Source organism: Diceros bicornis, chromosome 3, assembly GCF_020826845.1.
Source record: "Diceros bicornis minor isolate mBicDic1 chromosome 3, mDicBic1.mat.cur, whole genome shotgun sequence".
Lineage (NCBI taxonomy): Eukaryota > Metazoa > Chordata > Mammalia > Perissodactyla > Rhinocerotidae > Diceros > Diceros bicornis.
In genome coordinates, this window is record NC_080742.1 from 82,331,234 (window position 1) to 82,339,063 (window position 7,830).

Genomic DNA, 7,830 nt, shown 5'->3' on the forward strand with positions numbered 1-7,830 from the left:
TTAATCACGGCCTCCCCGCCCTGTTCCCCGCATAGGGGAGTCGGATGTTGAAATCAAAGGAAAAAAGTGAATGCCTGGGCAAGAGTTACTTGTACTTTAGGAGTCCTAAAGGAATATTTCTATTACTCCATGGGAACCTTCCGGATTTCCCCTTCCACTCTGGGGAATTTTTTTCAAATGATTGGACCTAGTCATGTAGAATGAATGCAGTTTCTACCCTGTACAGTGTTGGCGATTAACAGACCAATGTTTTGTACTTCATCTGTTGTTTTGCTGGATTCCAATCAGATCATGAAAATTCCTAACATTACAAAGTCTCAAAGAGGCAGTGGAGAGCGTGGCTCGGAGCACAGATGCAGCAGTCAGTGTGCCTGGATTTGTGACTCAATTGGGCCTTCCTTTAGCTGTGTGATGTTGGGCAAGTTTTTCTCACTGAAAAAGGATGGGGCTAATAATAGCATATTCCTATGATTAGAGACAACTCCTGGTCCATAGTAAGGGGGTACATTAGATTAGTTATATTATTATTATATGCTCTAATTATTTCTTTTGAAGCCAGTATGCTTTATATTAGCTACACAGTACTTTGCTTTGTCTGGTTGGATTTTAGGAGATAATCTAGTTTTATCAGAGCATATTTACGGAATTTTTATGTTGATGTTTCTAAGTTACATGTAATCATCCGGCATTTTCTTATCTAATTCTTCAGTTTCCAGAATACATGCTATTTGGGTGGGGTGACCGTATGTCCCAGTTTACACTTGTTGTCCCAGCATAATGATTGATAGTGCCCCCTTTCAACTCAAGAGTGTCCTGGTTTAGGAGATAAACCAGATGGTCATCCTTTTTGGAGAACTGCAGCCTCTCCTACCCTGCTATATTATATGAGCTGGGTCAGGAGGCCCAAACTTGGCACAGAGTCAACGGCAGCGGTTCTTACCATTTGCATGCTCCCACCCCTTTGGCAGTCTGCAGAAGCCTTTGCACCCCTTCTAAGAATAATTTTTTTGAATGCATAAAATAAAATGCTCAGGATTACAAAGGAATTCCATATTTTTCAAAGAATGCTATTAAAATATTGAAAAAAAAACAAGTTTGTGACATAATATATATGCTTTTTATTAATGATTAAATAACAGGTCTAGTGACAGGTTTAATAACTATTGTCATTTCAAAGCAGTCATGAGCATAAATGATATTTTGAGATATCTGTAACAATGGTAACATAATATAGAAATACCTGTGAGTTCAGTTAGTGACAAAGTCACACCGTTTCTGTTTGTTTTCTATTTTCACAATAGAATATGATTTTTTCCCTGTGCAAGCTCACAGAGCTCTTGAATTCTATCTAGTCCTCTCGTGGACCTCACTTTAAGAACCCCTGCAATAGGGTGGATGTTTTCTGTAAGCAGGAGGGAGGCAAATTGCAAAAAGATCAAGAAGAAAAGGAAAAGACTGGAATGGTCATAGGTTTGGTGATAAGCACAAGAAGTGGAGGAGAAAAATGCTGTGACAGTTTGCCAGGATGTGGACCGATGGAATAAAAAGGCATGAGGGGTCTGTCGCTTGTCTCTGTTGACAGAGTATGGGAGAGTAAAGCCTATCCAGGATACAGCCTGCCAGGAACATGGATTTGCACAGTGGCTCGGAATGTGGACTTAGAAGTCTGACACGCCTGGGTTTGAATCCCAGCCCTGCCATTTACCAGCATGTACTTTGCACAAATCATATAACTGCTCTGTGACTCAGTTTCTCCTCTGTTTAGTGGGAGTAGTAATACCTACCTGAAAATCCCTTTGAGGATTAAATGAGATGATGTAGGTAAAAAGCTTAGTACAGTGCCTGACATATTTCTATAAGCTCTCCATCAATTGTTCTGGCAACAGTATTGTGGTGGTTGTTACTACAAAGTTCCACTTTCAGTAACAAGCAAGGGCTCCCCGTCACCCCAATCACCAAGCAGTTCTAAAACATTGGTGTTGACTCACTTATGGCCAGCAGGGGGCAGAAAACACCATACTATAAGCTTAGGAGGCCATGCAAGGGGAGTGGAGCCTGTGGATGGAGACGCCCTTCTGCTCATACAGAATGATCTAGATAAACTAGGTTCCCTCTGCCCCCCTTTGCTTGGCCCACAGTGCCCAGAAGGGTGTCCAGTCCCTGTTCTAGGGTCAAGCCCACCTAGACCACTGAGGCACTGTCAGGAGTGTTCTGGTGAGGCTTGCAGGCCAGGGACAATACCAGAGACCAGCTGTGTATATATACCCCACCCTATCCAAGCAGCATTTAATCCTATAATTGGTGAGCGGGCTCTCACTTCTGGCAAGAATTCTGCATAGAGTGGGGGCCTCTCAGTTTCCTCTCACATGAACAACCAAAGACAGAAATCCTAATCCTGACTGTTCCACCAACTGGCTGGCTGGACTTGCCGGAGTCACTTGGCCCCTCCTGTACCACAGAAGCTGGGACCACATGACCTCTGAGAGCCCAGCCGGAGCCAACATTCTCCGCCAAACTTGCTGACTCACGGTGCCTGGGAGGGAGGGCCACGCAATTCTCCTCGGTGCCTCAGTCCAGGCCGGAAGCCTCTGCGGCAGGCCCAAGTGGAACCGTGCATTGGGAGTGCATTTACAGTTGTCCTGTGCTCTGCGCTGTCCTTGTCCCATGCCAGCCCTCATGCCCTCCCCACTGTGCTGAGCCATGGGGACTGTCCCCTGTGGTCAGTGGCCCCTTCTCGGGTCCCTTTTGACCCTGTGCTCCAGTTCCACCAAAACCTATCTGACTTCTGTCCTGCGTCCTAGGTCTCTAAGAGGTGTGTAAAAGACACTGAGAATTTTTCTTCCCAAATCTGCAGTCTCACTCTGACTACCTCTCTCTCTTCCTAATACCACTGCAGCTATTCCTGGCTTGCAACTCTGGCATACTTTGCTTATCACTAGTGAATGAGTATCTTATCTACACAGCATAGAACACCAAGGATGGTAGGACAGAGTATTAATTTTTAAGAGATAATTCCATTAAAAGAAACCTGATTTCTTTTGCTCAATAACACGCAGTTGGGCACTCTCAATTTTCTGCGTCTAGAGTTAAGATAGCAGCAGACGTAGTCATAATAATCGGTTGAAGTGTGATTCAGTGGAAAGGTCACAGAATGAGAAGGTGGAGCCGTGAACTAGCTGAGAGATATTTGGCATATCAATGAACTTGTCTTGATTTAAGTTCATCATCTGTAAAGTGAGAATCATGGCATACGAGTCTTACAGGATTGTTATAAGGATCAAATGAGATCATTTGCTTAGTCAGTGTGGGGGATCAGAATTGGCCACCTCAAAATATGTCTTTACCTTGATTATTTTCTGAAAGACACTTTGACCTCCCCCCACCCCCCCCAACTGCCTAGAAGAATTTAAGATAAGAGTCCTGTTCCCAGGACAGGCCATCACCATAGATAACTCTGGGTATGGATAGACTGGGAGGGTCCTTGCTAAGCCCATTCTTATCAAAGTTCTGTTTACCAAACATTTACATTTGTAAGGGAAATCTCCATTTGTAAAGGTATCTCCCTCTCTGTACTGAGAAGAAGGGTGGATGACCTCATCTCAAGAAACTTATCAGTGTGGAAGGCCAGGCCTTAAATCTGCATGATAACCTTACTCTTGTTTACTGTGCTTTTCTGGTAATCTCCCATAACTGACTCCCCCACCCACAACATCCTCCTTTGTCTTTAGCTGAAGATAATATTTAAGAGGAGAACCTCCACCATTTTGTGGAGTTACCCAGTTTCCTGGGTCTCTCCCATGTATACATGTTAGAAAGCTTTGTCTGATTTTCTCCTGTTACTCTGTCTCATGTCAATTTAATTTGCAGCCCAGCCAGAAAGGACAGAGTGGGTAGAGGACAGTCTTCCTCCCCTTCGTTGGCAAACATTTATTTTTTATTATGAAACATATCATATATACAAAAGAGTGTATAAAATCTCTGTATACCACTTAGAGAACTAAAATAAAACACACAGCATGTTCTCAGAACCTAGGTTAAGAAATAAGTAGTACCTTAGAAGCCCTTTTGTATGTCCCTCCCTGATATCAAGCCTCACCCCAACTCCCATCCTTTTTTTTTTTTTTGTGGTAACTTTAGTCAGCGTTTTCCCCTGAGCCTGACTTTTTCCCCCCAGTTTTATTGAGATATAATCGACATATAACATTGTGTAAGTTTAAGGTGTACAATGTGATGATTTGATACACCTATATATTGGGAAATGTTTACCACAATAAGGTTAGTTAACACGTCCCTCACTTACATAATTAACATTTTGTTGTCATTGTTCTTGTTACGTCTTTACTCTCATAGCAACTTTCAAGTATACAATACAGCACTGTTAACTACAGTCACTGTACTGTCCATTAGATTCCTGGAACTTATTCATTGTATAACTGGAAATTTGTACCCTTTGGCCAACATCTTCCCATTTCCCCCACCCCTTGGCCCCTGGCAACCACCATTCTACCCTCTGTTTCTATGAGTTCAATGTTTTTAGATTCCACATATCATACAGTATGTGTCTTCCTCCGTCTGAATTATTTCATTTAGCATAATGCCGTCAAGGTCCATCCACGTTGTCACAAATGTCCTTCTTTCTCACAGCTGAATAATATTCCATTTTATATATATATACCACATCTTTATCCATTCATCCGTTTGACAGACGCTTAGGTTGGTTCCACGTCTGGGCTATTGTGAATAATACTGCAATGAACGTGGGAGTGCAGAGATCTCTTTGAGACAGTGATTTCATCTCCTTCAGTTATGTGCTCAGAAGTGGAAGTGCTGGATCATTCGGTAGTTCTAGTTTTAATTACTGTTTTCCACAGTGGCTGTACCAATTTACATTCCCACCAGCAGTGCGCAAACGCACTGTTCCCTCTGCTCCCTGTCCTCGCCAACACTTACCCTTTTGGATATTGGTTATTTTTTCGATAATAGCCATTCTAACAGGTGTGAGGTGATATCTCATTGTGGTTTTGATTTACATTTTTCTGATGATTAGCGAAGTTGATCACCTTTTCATGTACTTGTTTGCCATTTGTATGCCTTTGGGAAAATCTCTCTTCAAATCCTCTGCCTGTTTTTTATTCAGATTGTTTTTTTGCTCTTGCCAACTCCCACCCTTGAATTTTGAAGAAATCATTCTCTTGCTCTTCTTTAGAGTTTTATGACCTGTGACCATATCCTTAAAAAAATGTTTAGTTTTGACTTATTTTGAAACTTCTATAAATAGAACCTTACTGCACGCATTTTCCTGTGACTAGATTTTTTTTGCCTCAGTATTCTGTTTTTGAGATTCATTCATGTGGGAGCGTATAGCTGTAATCTGTACACTATGAGAACATGCCTTCAAAGGTTTATGAGATGGCTATGTAGATGCCCTTTAACAGGCTCAAGAAGTTTTCTTCTCTTCTGAGTTTGCCAAAAGATTTTATCATAAAACGATTTTGAATTTTGTCAAATATTTGTCTATTTGAATATACACACAAACTTTTATTAAAGTGGTAGATTACATTAAAGTTTTCTAATATTAAATCAACATTGCCTTCCTGTGATAAAATTGCATTGATCATTCTTTGATACATTATTGGATGTGACTATGTATATTTTGTTTAGGATTTTTGTATATAAGTTCTTCAGTGAGATTGGTCTGTAATTTTCCTTTCTTGAACCGCCCTGCTGATTTTAGTGTCAATGTTATGCTGGCTGCATAAGACGGTTTTGAAATTATTCCCTCTTGTGTTTTCTGGAAAAGCTTGTGCAGGGTTGGCATTATCTGTTCCTAGAATGTCATGATCCATAATAACGCTCCTATAAATCCATCTTGATCTGGTATTTTCTTGGAGGAAAGATTTTTAACTGGTTATTCAACTTCTTGAATGGTTATGAGACTCCATAAATTATCAGATTCCTAAGTACTTCTTTGACTGCATTCCAAAAGTTTTGATATGTCATACTTTCACCATTCCACATGTGTTTTCTACTTTATAGTAGAATGAAGCCTGACAGAATTAGAGTACAGACTCGAACCAGACTGCCTGTGTGCAGAACCAGCTCCACCATTATTTCCAGCTGTGTGACCCTGGGCAGGTTGTTCATCCTTAATGTGCACCCAGTTTCTTCACCTGCAAATGGGATAATAGAACCGACTTCAAAGGGTTATTTTGAGGATTAAAAAATATGTAAAACTCATAAAATACTGCTTGGGACATAAGTGCCATATATAGCGTTTGCTGTTATTTTTTCTTCTTTAACCCTTGAGTTGATAGTATGTCTGTTTTAAAATTTCCAAATGAGTGTGTGGGGGTGGGCAATTTCTAGTTAAATTTTTTGGTTTTTATAATTTAATTAATTGTGATCAAAGAATATGATCCATATGATATCAATTTGTTGAAATTTGATGAGGCCAGCACCTTGGCCCAGCATATCATTGATTTTCCACATGTGCTCAGAAATATGTATTCTCCAGGAACAAGATGAGTAATTATGCCATTCAAATCTGTATGCTTGTTAATTATTTTGTTTGCTTGATCTAAAAAAGGTGTGAGCATTTTTAAAGCAAGTGAGTCATCTAGGCAGACTTATTATATATTTTGTCTATAAAAAATAGCTCTGAGTGTTTTATAAAGTTTTCTCTTAATAAGCATTTTATTTTTGAATAGTTTTCAATTTACAGAAAAGTTTCAAAGATAGTACAGAGTTTCCATATACTCCACGCCTAGTTTCCCATTATTAACATATTACATTAGTGTGGTGTATTTAGCATAATTAGTGAACCAATATCATTAAATCATTAGTAGCTAAAGTCCTGACTGCTTCAGTTTCCTTAGTTTTTACCTAGTACCCTTTTTCCTGTCCCAGGATCCCATACATTTAGTGGTCATACCTCCTTAGGCTCACTGAGAAGTGACAGCTTCTCAGACTTTCTGTGTTTTTGATGACCTTGACACTTTTGAGTATTAGTATTGGTCCGATATTTTGTAGACTGTCCCTCAGTTACAATTTGCCTGATGTTTTCTCACGATTAGACTAGGGGTTTTGGTTTTGCAGAGGAACACCATAGAGGTAAAGCGCCATTCTCATCACATCAAGTCAAGAGCACCATACTATTGATATGACCTATCGTTGTCAATGTTAACCTTGACCGCCTGGTAATAAGGTTCTATATATATGTAAGTTACTGTAATTTTTAGTATAATGGAACATCATTGTAATAATTTTATGATGTAATGCAATAGACTAGACTCCAGACATTTGGATTCTAGATCCATTTCTGCCACTAAATTGGTCTGTGAGCTTTGGCTGGTCACTTCACCTCTCTGCTTCTCAGAGTTTTTTGTTGTTGTTGTAAAACCAAAGGGTTGCTTGACTGAGCATGCCAATCAGAACATATACTCTTTTGAAATATTGTTTGCATGTTTGTAGTTACTTCTGAAATGTTCTCTAAACAATATGCACTTCTAGGTTTGCAAATTGTGGTAGCCAGCCTCCAAGGCGTCCCCAGTGAATAGGGTTGATCTTTTGTGGAAATGATAGTGTGAGGTGATAACTTCTGAGGTTAGATAACGAAAGACCTGACAGCTTCCACTGTGTGCTCCATTGGATCACTTACTCAGGGAGAGTCAGCCACCATGTCATGAACACTCCAGCAGCTTTATGGAAAGATACATGTGATGAAGGAACTGAGGCCTCCTGCCCATACCCACTACTGACTTGCCAGTGATTGAGGGTGCCATCTTGGAATCAGACCTTCCAGTCCCAGTCACATCTTCACATGACTGCAGT